The sequence below is a fragment of the Symphalangus syndactylus genome, chromosome 2 (genome assembly GCF_028878055.3).
Source record: "Symphalangus syndactylus isolate Jambi chromosome 2, NHGRI_mSymSyn1-v2.1_pri, whole genome shotgun sequence".
NCBI lineage: Eukaryota > Metazoa > Chordata > Mammalia > Primates > Hylobatidae > Symphalangus > Symphalangus syndactylus.
The window spans coordinates 117,622,855-117,637,702 of NC_072424.2; the positions used below are offsets into that span (position 1 = coordinate 117,622,855).

General features: G+C 38.9%; 1 long non-coding RNA gene across 1 annotated transcript in view; it reads left to right on the top strand.

Moving 5' to 3' along the window:
• Nucleotides 1-14,848, top strand: part of LOC134735883 (uncharacterized) — a 254,902-nt gene that overhangs the window by 84,915 nt on the left and 155,139 nt on the right. Inside the window, exon 3 of the long non-coding RNA XR_010119450.1 lies at nt 3,952-4,002. This is a non-coding gene — a long non-coding RNA (uncharacterized lncRNA). The remainder of the gene's footprint in view (nt 1-3,951; nt 4,003-14,848) is intronic.

The following is a 14,848-nucleotide window of genomic DNA, read 5'->3' on the forward strand; positions in this document are numbered from 1 at the left end:
TGTGTCTGACACGATGATGAGTATAATGGCAGTGGTGGTAGGAGGTGTAAAAAAGTGTTGGACATGTGCCTTACTTTCACTGTTAGCACTATTTCTCTGAGGAAAGGATGGCAGTCTGTCTTTTTCTTCTGTTTTGGGAATATCCCAAAGAATTATTAAAAATGGTTTTAACTTTCATTGTGTCCTCAAAGTCTTATGCTTTGATTTATTTTGTTCTCTGAACCTAATTTTACACTTTCTCATAGCTGTAAGTATTCATCTTTTAAATATTTCTTTCTCTTCCAAGACAGCTTTCTCATATCTTATCTCGCCTGTCTTCTTTCTTTTAGATTTTTGCTGATTTTCTTAACATAACAACTTTGAGCTCCATCGTGGTAATTTTTCCATCTGTTATGACTTTGTAAGCCTGTCTGCAAACCTTGCATCATTGTCACCTATTGGTGCATAGAACTGAATTATCCTTCTTCCCAGTTCAGAGCTTATTGTACATCCACAAAAGACTTTTCTTTTGTTTAATCATATACCTTAATCCATTTCTGCATCTATTCTCCTTTTTTCATCTGCAAACATTAATCGTTTCATGCATTAATTTGAACTTCATGAAACAGACATTATGTAGGTCAAAACAGTCAAATATCAGCAATTTCATTCTCAATTCCCATTTCTTATTAATTATAATATTCAAAAATTGAAAAATATACAATATTTGTATATTTCCTTTTCTGACTAAATTAGTGGTGCCACCTATATCAAATAGCTAGTTCCTACAAACATGGTGCTGTTCCCGGGTTCTGTACGCTTTTCTTATCACGAGGTGCAATGATTTTGCTTTCCCTGCCAATATTGTTTTAGGTATTTATGGGTCTTTGCAGTTGTTGAAATAAATTTAGCTGATTTTTAGCAATTAATCTTCTAATTTCAAAATACTTTCTCTCCTATTCTCCATCCCTTTGTCTGTTTGCTCTTTGTCATTTCCATTTTCTCAACAGTACATTTAAGAACTTCCATTGCGTTTTTATTGTTAACTATTGTAAGTTTAATATCCAAGGTCTTTATCATGTTTTCTGATTGTTCCTTTGTAACAGCATCTTGTTTTTGATTCATGGATGTAATATTTTCTTTCATCTCTCCAAAAATATTAATCATAGTTTTATCTCTTTTCCTCCAGCTTGCTTCGTATATTTTCCATTCCCAGTACCTGGTCATATTTTAGAGTGGAGGTCTGAAAAGTGAATTAGAAGTTCTGTGTTCATGGTTGGGACTCGCCATGTGTGGGCTCCCCTATGGCCTTTACTGGCTAGGCTGCTCAGAGCCTGTAATGCCGTTATCTTCAGGCCTCCCCTCTCTGGTTTATCAGTATTGCCAGATAATGATCTTCTGATCTCCAGCCTAGATAGCATGAGGCTGGCTATTAGCACTCTGGTAACTGAGGGATCTCAAAGTTCCGTATGTAAACTTTCACTTAATCCCCCTATCCTGAGTATGCATTTCTTTTTTCCACTAGGCTTGATGTCCCCCAGGTCAGAGAGGCTCTGTTTTCCTATGTCTGGAGAATAAGCTTCCAGTTCTTGTGTTGTGTGGAGTAGAAGTGACACAGACTGGAGGAGGGTATCTGGAGATAGATTTCATAAACAGTTTTAACCACTCCTCTTTGGTTTTGTTTGGTTTCACCTTATCCCCACTTTCAGAGCCATATGGCGCTAAAAGTATCTGGACCTTGGGAAGGTTTTGCTAAAGAGTTAGAATAGTTTCCCAGATTTCTGCTGCCAGTTTAGGATTTACTTTCTTAGTTCACGAAGTCATTTAATACTCATTCTTTTTTTTCATCTTCTAAAGTTTTATTGTTATTCTCCCAATCTCTGTTCTCTTTGTCCTTATAAGTTTATGCTTCAAAAGATCTTTTTACCATTGTTTTATGGGGTTTCTGTGGGGGGTGAATTCAAAGGCACACATCTAATCCCCCATTTTTAACTGGAAATCCCTCTATTATCTTTTATTATTTGCTTCTTGTTTCTTTGGTTTACTTGGTTACTGTTTTATTGGTGCTTTGAGTAATCAGTCACTTTATTTATGTAAATCTCAGTTTCTGATAAATGTCTCTAAAATTAAAAATTTCATTAGTACTAATTTACTTCCAAAATTTGACTCATTTTTTAATAATATGTTTTATTGTTTCCAGCAACACGGATCATGGAATTTCTAAAGGAAGCCCTTAGTTTTGATTTCTGATTTTATTGTGTTGTGATCAGAGCTAAAAGTCTATATCATACTGATTTTAGGGGCAGTATTGAAGCTTTTTTTGTGGCTTATTGCATGATAGATTTTTTTTTAATTTCATGTGCTTGAATAAAAAAGTGTACTGTGTACATAGGCATGGGCAAGGACTTCATGTCTAAAACACCAAAAGCAATGGCAACAAAAGCCAAAATTGACAAATGGGATCTAATTAAACTAAAGAGCTTCTGCACAGCAAAAGAAACTACCATCAGAGTGAACAGGCAACCTACAGAATGGGAGAAAATTTTTGCAATCTACTCATCTGACAAAGGGCTAATATCCAGAATCTACAAAGAACTCAAACAAATTTACAAGAAAAAAACAAACAACCCCATCAAAAAGTGGGCAAAGGATATGAACAGACACTTCTCAAAAGAAGACATTTATGCAGCCAACAGACACATGAAAAAATGCTCATCATCACTGGCCATCAGAGAAATGCAAATCAAAACCACAATGAGATACCATCTCACACCAGTTAGAATGGCAATCATTAAAAAGTCAGGAAACAACAGGTGCTGGAGAGGATGTGGAGAAACAGAAACACTTTTACACTGTTGGTGGGACTGTAAACTAGTTCAACTATTGTGGAAGACAGTGTGGCAATTCCTCAGGGATCTAGAACTAGAAATACCATTTGACCCAGCCATCCCATTACTGAATGTATACCCGAAGGATTATAAATCATGCTGCTATAAAGACGCTTGCACACATATGTTTATTGCAGCACTATTCACAAGAGCAAAGACTTGGAACCAACCCAAATGTCCACCAATGATAGACTGGATTAAGAAAATGTGGCACATGTACACCATGGAATACTATGCAGCCATAAAAAATGATGAGTTCATGTCCTTTGTAGGGACATGGATGAAGCTGGAAACCATCATTCTCATCAAACTATCACAAGGACAAAAAACCAAACACCACATATTCTCACTCATAGGTGGGAAGTGAACAATGAGAACTCATGGACACAGGAAGGGGAACATCACACACCAGGGCCTGTCGTGGGGTGGGGGGAGGGGGGAGGGATAGCATTGGGAGATATACCTAATGTAAATGATGAGTTAATGGGTGCAGCACACCAACATGGCACATGTATACATATGTAACAAACCTGCACGTTGTGCACATGTACCATAGAACTTAAAGTATAATTAAAAAAAAAAAGTGTCCTGTGTGTTTTTTGTGAAAAAAGATTCCTAGGCTGGGTGCAGTGGCTCACGCCTGTAATCCCAGCACTTTGGGAGGCAGAGGTGGATGGATCACTTGATGTCAGGAGTTCAAAAGCAGCCTGGCCAACACAGCAAAACCTCGTCTCTACTAAAAATACAAAAATTAGCTGGGCGTGATGGTGCATGCCTGTAATCTCAGCTACTTGGGAGGCTGAGGCAAGAGAATTGCTTGAACCCGGGAGGCAGAGGTTGCAGTGAGCTGAGATCATGCTACTACACTCCAGCCTGGGTGACAGGATGAAACTGTCTCCAGAAAAAAATAAAATAAAATAAAATAAAAGAGAGATTCCTAGGTAGTATAAATTAAGCTTATTCATTCTCAATTTTATTTTATTTTTTATTTTTGGTATTCTTTGCAACTACTTGGTCCTTCTTCGTGGTTCAGCTTTCCTCTCTAAACTCTCTAATAGTTTTTCTTTCTTGTTGTCATCCATAGGATTTGCAGAAAGAGCCAACAACTCCTACAGATGATGACAGTTCTCATTCTGTGAGTTTATCTGATCCTTATTTCATTTTATTAATACAACAATGCAATTTTGGCTGCTTATACTTTTCCATTTGGCTGCTTGCTATACAGCTAGAGGGACTTCAGAGAGACTCACATGAAATATTTTTGTTTTATAAGTAGAAAAGCTGAGGCCTAGAGAAGTTAATTAACTTTTATGAAACTCTCAACTAGTTAATCTAATTAGTCAATCACATTAGTTAATCTAGTCTATTAACACTTTTCTTAACCTGAAGTTGAAGGTAAAAATATCTTGACAGACCTAATGGTAAAATATAAGATTTGTGAATGTGCCTCTTAAGCAATGAATGTTTTACAAATGGAAGGAATTATTTTTGTAGCTCAGTACAATCTTCACAATAGCAGAATTCTTCTGAATTCCTGATGCATGTATTAACTATTATTATGAACATGTATCAGACACATTGTTAGAGTTTCTTATTTCAGAAATGATTCCAGTTTAGTAGAGAAGGCACCTACATAAATGAGAGATCTAAGATTGTTACATAAGCGCCGGAAGATAAGAAAGCAATGGGTCAGAGGTTTTCTGGTGGAGAGAGTGTTCACTCTTCAGGAGGTCAGGGGAGACTTCGCAGAGGACAGGTCACACCCTCTGACACCTCTCAGTCAACAGTGCATCCTTTACTTGAAATGGTCTTTTCTCCTCCATTCTCTGGTGAACACACACAGGAAACTGTATGACTTTTGGTATTTCATTAGAATATTGTGTGTGCTGTTGTAGAAGATTTTGTAGAGTTAAGTGGTTTTTGGACAGCCTTATGGATCATGTGTCTTGTAAAAAATGGAAAACCAGTGGAACATCTTAGGCAGGGAAACGGGTATGTGTCTGTAGTATTGATGCCTTAAGTATGTTGAAACATCATTGGTGTATTCCTGCATAGACCTGGTACATTTGTTCGGACATTTACAGGAAACCTTTCATTACTATTGAGCTTAGGGTTCCAACTTCTTTTTATTCATGATCATACCTCATCCTTGTACAATCATGTCCCTAGTGAAGCTATAATAAAAGTAAGATGCCGAGAACTCAGGCATGGAAGAGAAAAAGTTTGTCAAGATCCTGAAAGAAATTAGAGAAATCACTTATGTTCTCCAGGCTTGTTAACTCCTCGTCTTTCTTCCAAAAATTTTCTTTTGTCGGCCGGGTGCCGTGGCTCATGCCTGTAATCCCAGCACTTTGGGAGACTGAGGCAGGCAGATCATGAGGTCAGGAGATCGAGACCATCCTGGCTAACACGGTGAAACCCCGTCTGTACTAAAAATACAAAAAATCAGCTGGGTGTGGTGGTGGGAGCCTGTAGTCCCAGCTATTCAGGAGGCTGAGGCAGGAGAATGGCATGAACCCGGGAGGCGGAGCTTGTAGTGAGCAGAGACGGCACCACTGCACTCCAGCCTGGGCGACAGGGCTAGACTCCATTTCAAAAAAATTTTTTTTTTGTCTATCTTTTCTTCTTCTCTTCTCTCTCTCTTTCCTTCCTTTCTCTTTTTCTCTCCCCTCTCTCCTTCCTTCTCCCTCTCCTTCCCTTTCTTCTACCTTCTTTTCTTTTTTTTCCTTGTTCCTTCAACACAGAACATAAATTCTATATATTTTTTTCTTTCTGGTTAGTCTTTTTGGATGAAGATGATGTTATAGCAGTTCACGCTCTGTATCCATGGAGAAGAGTTTACTGGTAAACCATGAACTAGCCAGGGCTCATTTCAACCTGAGACAGAGTCAAACCTCTAAGCTTCTTGACTTGGAGTTTATTGTATTTTAGTAGTTTATACACTGTTTATTCAATGGGAATAAAAGTCTGTTTTTAAAGAATAAAATAAACTGAAATAAACTTCAGCCCCAAAACTGCTTTTCTTAAGCACTAAAACAAAAACTTTCCACAGGCACAAAAATGTTGAGAAATAATGATTTTTCATGTTGGCTCAGAATTGCTTGCATTTGCATTACTATAATTATGTATCACCCAGAATGGTAGCCCTGGTTTATTTTGTCATTACTCCATGTGCCTCTGTAGTTTTATTCAAGTGACAGTGGTGACTTGGTTATTGTTCTGAGTTTTATAACATTTTATGTTGTGTGTTTTGTTTTGTTTTGTTTTGTATTATTCCAAGTTTGTATTGTGGTTCTTTCTTTCTAATTTTATTTTGTCTACTTTATTTGAATTGATCATACTGCATTATAACATCAAATGAGTAGAAAATTAATATTCTTCTCCCAAATAATTACAATTTTATACAATTTAAAGTTGTGAATAATCATACTTAAATCAGTTTCAATTTGGTTACTTTAATACATTTAAGGCTATTCTTCTATTTTCTCTTTAAAATTCAGAAAGTCTAGCAGTATGACTTTGTGCGTGTGTGTGTTCATGGGGGAGTCCTTTAGCTATTAATTTAGATATTAAGTAATTCATCCAACCTGTGAGTATGTAGAACCAGGACTAGAACTCAGATCTTTTGAGTCCTAATACATCTTTCTATCTTTCCTCTACTATTCAGCCCTTCACATAATTAATACATTAGTCCCATCCTTAGCCTCATGAGATACTTCCTAGCACCCTCAGTGTATACCTGAGTATTTGGATAGTATACAGTCTGTTTTTTCTTTCTTTCTTTTTTTTTTTTTTTTTTTTTGAGACAGGGCTTTGCTCTGTTGCCCAGGCTAGAGGCTAGAGTGCAGTAGCAGGATCTCAGCTCACTGCAACCTCTGCCTTTTGGGTTCAAGCAATTCTCCTGCCTTAGCCTCCCAAGCAGCTGGGATTACAGGTGCATGCCACCACACCTGGCTAATTTTTTTGTATTTTTAGTAGAGATGGGGTTTCACCATGTTGGCCAGGCTAGTCTTGAACTCCTGACCTCAGGTGATCCACCTGCCTTGGCCTCCCAAAGTGCTGGGATTACAGGCGTGAGCCACCGTGCCAGGCATGTTTTTTCTTATACATATATACCTATGATGATAATTTATAAATTAGGCACAGTAAGAGATTAACAACAATAAGTAATAATAAAACACAACAATTATAACAATATATTCTAATAAAAGTTATGTGAATGTGGTCTCTCTCTCAGAATATCTTCTTGTACTTTAGGTAACTGAAAACCATGAAAAGCAAAATGCAGATAAGGGTTCAGGGGGGATTACTGTATACCCAGTTAATTGCCTTGGTCTGTAAAAGTTAAGTAAAATAATTTTAGGTTGTCAAATCTAGTCCACCATGAACATTGCAAAGGCACAGATCAGGGCAGGTGAGTAACATTAACCATTCTATAGTTATAAGGTAGGTATTTGTGCCTGCTTGGGCATCAAGGTATAAATCACAAAATTTATAATAACATAACTTATCAACAAATATTTTCTAATTATAACACACTTTATTGGGTCAGAATACTTTTTGGATAATTTATAGGGTTGGTTTGTCCACACTACTTCTCTTATAAATCAACTGTAAGAATGAAGCTCACTTTCTTTAGATCACACAACAATGGAGACAGAAGTGTCTGAGAATGTTCATTTCTTTCACTCGAACTATGCAAGTAGATGGATAATTACCCGATATTTAAGACTCCATAATTTTGTAAAATGACCTTTTAATTTGATCCCAGTAGATGGATATTTAATTAGCCTCATACAAAGATCAGTAAGATACAATTTTTGAATTTTTATAGTTTAAAATCTGAAGAAATAATATGATCAATACTTTTGATTATTATAGGCATATTATGATACCGGTCATAAAGTACATGTAAAAAAGCATGTTCTGGGAAATCAAAGTGATAAAGGCATCTGTAGCTTAGGCACATCAGAAAAGGCTTCCTGGTAGAAGGCATTAAGATGACATTGAGCAGGGCACCATGGCTCATGCCTGTAGTCCCAGCATCTTGAGAGGCTGAGGTGGGAGGATCACTTGAGGCCAGGAGTTCAGGGTTGCAGTGAGCTATGATCGTGCCACTGCACTTCAGCCTGGGTGACGGAGCAAGACCTTGTCTCTAAAAATATATATATAAAAGGTGAACATCAAAGGATGTGTAGGAGTTCAAGAAGGACTGGGTGAGGGAGGGAAGGACTGGCAGTGAAGTGTATGTAAGAAGCAGAGGTCTGGAGTCACTGGAGTGTGCGACATGATCAGAATGGGAGCTCAGGTCCCAGCTAGGGAAGCCCTGCGAGGTAAACCTGCACACATAGCAGAGGCAGAGTGGAGACAACCTCAACGCCAGAGTGAGGAATTTGCAAATTACTCTATAGGGCAATTCTGGGGAATCAATGCATTTTTTTGAGGCAAAGAGCAACCAGATGGGGACAATACTTTAGAAAGAAAGATGTCTTGGGTGGGTTGAGTAACAGGGATTGAAAGGGGAGGATAACTGGAAGCAGGAAGGACAGAGAAAGGAGATCAGAGGCGGGTGGTAATGGAAAAGGGTTTGGAAGGAAGTGGATGATGGCGAGGAATTTCCTGGACTTGGCCACTGATTTGACAAAAGGGGAAAAGGAGACAAAGTTAAAAAAAATGACACCTCCCCCTGGTGTTTCTGTCTGGGTGACTGGTAGCATGGTGGCTCCATGAGAAGAACAAAGAAGTCTGAGAAGCAGCTTTTGGGGTGGAGGTGAGGGTTATGGATGGTAAAGAAAAGATCTCTTTACATCTAAACTAAATGCTTCATATGTCAGCTTAAACCACTAGACAAATAAAGGATTTAACACCTGACCCTTTGTTTTTCATGGGGCCTGTATGATTTTTTTTTTGTGCTGCCTTTTGCTTACAGTCTATATTAAAATAATTGGGCTTATCTTGCAATTGAAGCAATATTATAATTTCCTGAGTTGGAAAATAATGACAATAACAATAATAACATGAGCAACAATCACAACAACCACCGTCACAACAAACCCAGCAAGAACAGTGATTTTGCAGCCTTCTGTTGTTCACAATTGCACGAAACTATACTCATTATATTGCTTTCCACTCTTTGACTCCATGCCAAACTTCAGCCTGCTTAGGGTCAGAGCTTGCTGGGAGTGTGCCGCCTGCTACATTGTGTGTGCTGTACTGGGATCAAAGCATTCTTTCTCATTCCTCATCTACCTCTTCTCCCTACTGCTTGTCTGCCTTCTCCTGCAGGGGGTCAGACTGGCCACATTTGCACGTCTCAGTGCATAGCCCTTTTATACAAAGTTTTCTTTGTTAATCAGGAGAAGTGAATGCAAATCCTCTCTCTGTACAATGAACTGCTTTGAGAAGAAGGTGTGACAGTGATATAATGACCTGGTGAATTTTCAGACAAGGAGGATCAAAATTTCTTGGTTTATTTTCTAAAGATTAGTATTTGAGAGATGTGTGTGTGTGTGTGTGTGTCTGTGTGTCCACATTCTTCCTCTGGAAACAATGTCATTATGCAATAGAGTTCTTGAATTCTCTCCTTTTCCATGTTTATATCTGAATTATCCTTTATACTTCGGTGTCAGAGCAAGATTTTGTTGTTGCTGAAACTGCAGGATATGCAATCTGTGTGTCTTCGGCTGGTTAATGAGCTTTAATACCTAACCTTGGTGGGTCACTCTCATAGTCCCTGGTAGGGCCTAGAGGGGTACACGGGGCTACCTCCCCCTTATTAGCCACGAAGCCAGAGTAGACTGAAACATAAGCACTACCTTCCATCATGTTTCTCTGTAAGATATTAATAAAAACACAGTGGCTGCTCATTCTGCCTTTCAATTTTACTTGTCATTACTTCTTGCACCAATCAAGCAAACAGTTGGTGATCATTTAATGGAAGTTCAGGTAAGTTGCAAGGTGGTCTTTTGAACAGCCCAGCAGTCTTTGGCTATGGATTATACTTGAAGATCTTGGATGACACCCTAGGTAGTTATTAAATGTTAAAAAACAGGCACAAAATGAAGAGGTCTGTGTTGTGTTTTACTTAATTTCTTCTTTTGTTAGCATAGTAGAATCAAAAAGATGGTGGCTTCATTTGACCTCCTCTCCATGGGAATAGTAACTATAATGGGTTTAATTAACTATGTGGCATTGATGTAATTAGTTATCCTGGTGATTATACTCCTTTAATAAAAGCACTTCATTTGAGATGCATTGGTGTTCTGCAGTGGCCGAGCCCTACACCTATATTTCATAACTGTCTAGACAGTGCAACTGTGTGCATATTTTACCAACAGCTCTTGAGAGAGGTTATCTTGCATGGTTTAAGGTAATTGGGAACTAATGATCTTGCCCCCTGGTTTCAGGCTCTTGCAGCAGAGAGCAGAGACGCTGTGGGGGAGGGGTGGCCGCTCATTTTGTGTACACTGAAAGGGAGGGGGAAGGGCTGTGTTTTGGAAACCATATGCTCTTAGGAACTGTTTCTCTTTAAGCTAGCAATCAGAGAGACAATATCACCAGAGGGAATTGGGGGTGTTTAATCTATGGGTGGACTGCATAAATACATTTCAATAAATGTACACAGTGTATAGGGACATATGCTCATATTAACAGGAATCCTGACTGTACACATGTCTATTAAGAAATATGCAGTACATTTCAGTATTAAAAGTAGATCACTGCTTAGATTTGGTCAGCAGGTGACTGGCAATGTCCCTTTCACACGGCTCAGTAGACAATGAAGTCAGGCTGTATGGAAAAAAATAGGACAAATATAAAAGAAGAAACATATAATGCAAAAATTACCATATGAAAATGTCAATAATAATATCACAAGAAACCCCAAAGAAGAGTACAAAAGCAAAAAGATTATCTAGCTGTGCCCAGCCCCATCCACAGCAAACATGGTGTCTGAACCCCCTTAGTTTTCTCAATATTCAAACTTGGATAATGGAAGGGGAGGGGGCAAGGATGGACATGGGAACAGAATGGTGTGGACAGAAAGGGGGTTTTAGAAACCTAGCTGAAGTAGATGCAGCTGAGAAATAATAGGCTCTGCAGATGATCTCTTTTGCAGGTAGAAGTACTATTTCTTTTCCAGTCTGATTTCTTTGGCTCTCCTTCTTTTTTCAAAGAAATGCTTTCCCTGTCACCTCTTCCAGCAGCTCTTTATCCTGCAGAACTGTGTATCCTCCCATCGCATCTCTCCTGCTTTCTCCCTGTCTGGAGACACACACTGAAATCACTGCAGGCATTTGACTGCTTCATGCAGCATGGCAAGGAACACTGTGGGTCATTCTAACAGGCAAACCCATAAACAAGCACCACTGAAAAACCAAACAAATGGAGAAGAAGTGCCTCAGTGGAGGTACCTGCCAACAAGACTTGTTCCTTTGCCACGAGGGATGCTCCGGCAAAAGCCTCCATCCCTCATTAAATCAATAAAATCAAATGTCCTTTATTTTAATCCTCTGCACTGTAATCCAGTAGCAAGGAGAGGGGCCCAGGCTTTTCATCTCATTGTTTCAAAACAGATCGTTTGGTAGGAATTGACAAAAGGTTCATTCCTTTACCTTTGTGGAAATGTCAGTAAAAAGGCAGGTGCTGGGCATTCGGACTCTTTTGCTTAGTAGAAGAAAAAAAGGAGTGTGTGGGGGGTGGGGGTGGCATTGGGGGTGGGGGGAGGGATCTGTGACAGGCTAACTACATGTACCAAAGCTTTCTAAGACATTTTGTTTAGCTTGATATTGTGCAGCAGTGAGAAGAGAGATGGAATCTATTGTGTGCCAGCTGCATGAATCACCGGATTGAAGTCTAACAGCCTCAGATCCTCTTTTATACAGTAGAGGGGAGATTAAAGCAGGGAGCTCATATGTCACAAAATAGAGGTACAATGCAGTTCTGGCTTGCCTAGTGCACTTAGCTGGCGTTGGATCCAAATTTAGCCAAAGGGAAAGAACGTGCACTGTTATCAGCCAGGGAGGTGACAAATGTTGAGCTGTAATATCCAAAATTCCTTTTCTTTTTCCAAAATGTCATCTCTTCTTTGTCAGCTTCATTATGATTGAATCTATGTATAGTCACAGACCAACTGGAAACAAACAAAAACACCCAAACCCTAGATAAATTATTCCACAACTGCGTCTTCCTAAGCTGTGTAATTGATACAGAGCATAGGGAAGTTTTGTATCTGGGACTGTAAACCTCATTTATCTAATACATATTTGTCAAGTGCTATGGTAAGTGCATTCTAGAAGCTGAAAGGGATATACAAGGAATCTAATATATATTCTTCTACTGTCCAAAAGCTGGCAATCTTCTTAAAGAGATAAGATAGACAGACAGAAAGATAGACATAACCATATACACACCCTTTCAGGAACAAAGGCTGTGGGCCATTTTGTTAAATGACTAAGTATGGGAAGATGAAAAGTGCTGTAGAAATCAGAAGAAGTGAACTTTTAGCTGAAACTAAAAAAAAAAAATAGAATAGAGAGTGTTTGCAGTACTCAGTACTTGCATGCCCTACGTCATGGAGCATGGTGTATTTATATTTGTATCATTTCCATTTTTGGAATCTTACATTTCCTACGTCATGGAGCATGGTGTATTTATATTTGTATCATTTCCATTTAATAGGTAAAGAAACTGAAGCCCAGAGAGGTAAGTAACTTCCCCAGAGTCATGCAGTTAATAAGAGGCAGAACAGGAATTTAAACTTACAACCTATTACTGTTTTGTTTTGTTTTTTTGTTTTTTGTTTTTGTTTTTTTGAGAGAGAGAGAGAGAGAGGGTTGCACTCTGTAATCCAAGCTGGAGTGCAGTGGCATGATCTTGGCTCATGGTGGCCTCAACCTCCTGGGCTCAGGTGATCCTCCTGCCTTAGCCCCCAAAAATAGCTGGAACTAGAGGTATGCACCACCACTCTAGGCTAATTTTTGTATTTTTTTGTAGAGATGGGGTCTCACCATATTGCCCAGGTTGATCTTGAATTCCTGAGCTCAAGCAATCTGCCCCCCATCGACTTCCCAAAGTGCTGGGATTACAGGCGTGAACCACCAAGCCCAGCCCCAAACTATAATACAACTCTTAAACTACATCTGCAGCTGTCTTGGCAAAAGGCTGAAAGGGAGACTCTGAAGGAGCAATCAACCTGGCATCTCTCCCCTCCTTACTAAGGGAATTCTCCATCTGTCCTCAGTGAAACTTCCAGGTCCTTATCAAATCAGGAGCAAAATGTTATTTCTACTGGTGGCTTGTCTAAGGTCAAATAGATTATTAGTTGTAGACATGAGACTACAATTTGTCTTTGAGGCCCAGTCCAGTGTCTTTCTGACAGTTCCCACTGCCTTTCTCGCCTTCACACGGACCTTCACCATTGATTCCTAAGATCTACCAAATTTTTACTGTGTTTTCCGCGCCTATCACACCTCTATTACCTGTGTTTCTTTTTGCTTTATGGGGAACACTTCAAGGAAGAGGGAGAGCCATGTAGCCCTGGCCATCTACACCATCAAGGACTTCAATTACACCTGAGTGGTCACATCTGCTTGCTGACTGTGCTAGTCATCTCTTTCTGAGACTTCCAGGAGCCATTCCAGGCATTCTCTGTTTTCAAGCCCTCAATGCAACTGGTAAATGATCTCATATCTTAATGAGAACATCTGGCATGTGATACCTCATCTTCACCTTAATAACAACTTCCAACTCTCATCTCAGCACTCCCTCGGTACCCTGCCCAGAGAGCTAAGTAACTTGCCCAGAGTCACACAGTTAATAAGAGGCAGGGCAATAATTTAGACTTTGCCAGAAGAGCTGCCCCTCTCTGGCTTTTTTACACTAAATGGTGGGATCACTGAGGATTGGCTTTGGAGCTTGTGTCCTTTTTTGCCTTCAAGATTTCCCCCACTCTATTTCTGAAGCTCTAGGTCTGTATACCACTGCTACAATCCTTATTCAAAATCTGAACTCAGTGAAGACCTGATAAACACAGGATTGTAAAAATCTTTAAAAAGACTCAGTATGTTATTTTTCTCAATACAAGAGCTTTTAATTTTTTTTAATAGGAGAAAGAATCCATATACCAAGACACATTTATGATTGTGGGGCATCAGACACCACTGTAAATGACTGAGATATTTGGGGGGCAATGGTACTCAAAGCACATGATCTCACAGAGTAGGTCACCTCCTCTGTCAACATATACATGGACAGCCTGCCCTGATGATCACCACAGAGATAAATCTTCAACCTGAAGAGCTTTTTCCATTCCTTTTAGCTCAGGAAAGACGTGTTCTCATTTTTATCTGGCACTTTCTCTGGCTTTTTAAAAAATCTCTAGTTCTCCACTCTACATGAATACTTCCCTTTGCCTTCAATTCAAGGACGCATAGGTTCACAAAACTTGATAATCCTTCATCTGATTCTGGTGCATATTCTAACAATTCTGTTTATTTCCTCTTTTACTGTCCACACTTTGAAGTGCATATTTTAAATACCCTATTTCTCCATCTCTCAATACCTGCTCATTCCTTAAAACTTTGACCAACTTCAAATCAGCAAAACTTGGGGAAATCTACTAAGTCCTTATTCTTCTCTATGTCTTAAAAATTTAACTCTTTTAACAATCCCGTCTTCTAGAATAATTATTCTTAATCCTACCAAACCCTCACCCCACTTTAAAACTAATTCTTAGAATGCTGCCCTATCATGTTGAAATAAAATGCATTGGTGAATAATTGTCCTACTCACACAATTTTAATAACTCAGCATAATGCTTTAACTATATACAAATAGATTAATTTATGATAAAATAATATGCATCAATGCATAGAATCATCATTAATATGATACAAATGCAGATTGATACAAACATGATTCAAATACTATGAACAGCACTATTATAAGAAATGTCAATTTTTGGACTTTTAAACAATGTTTGG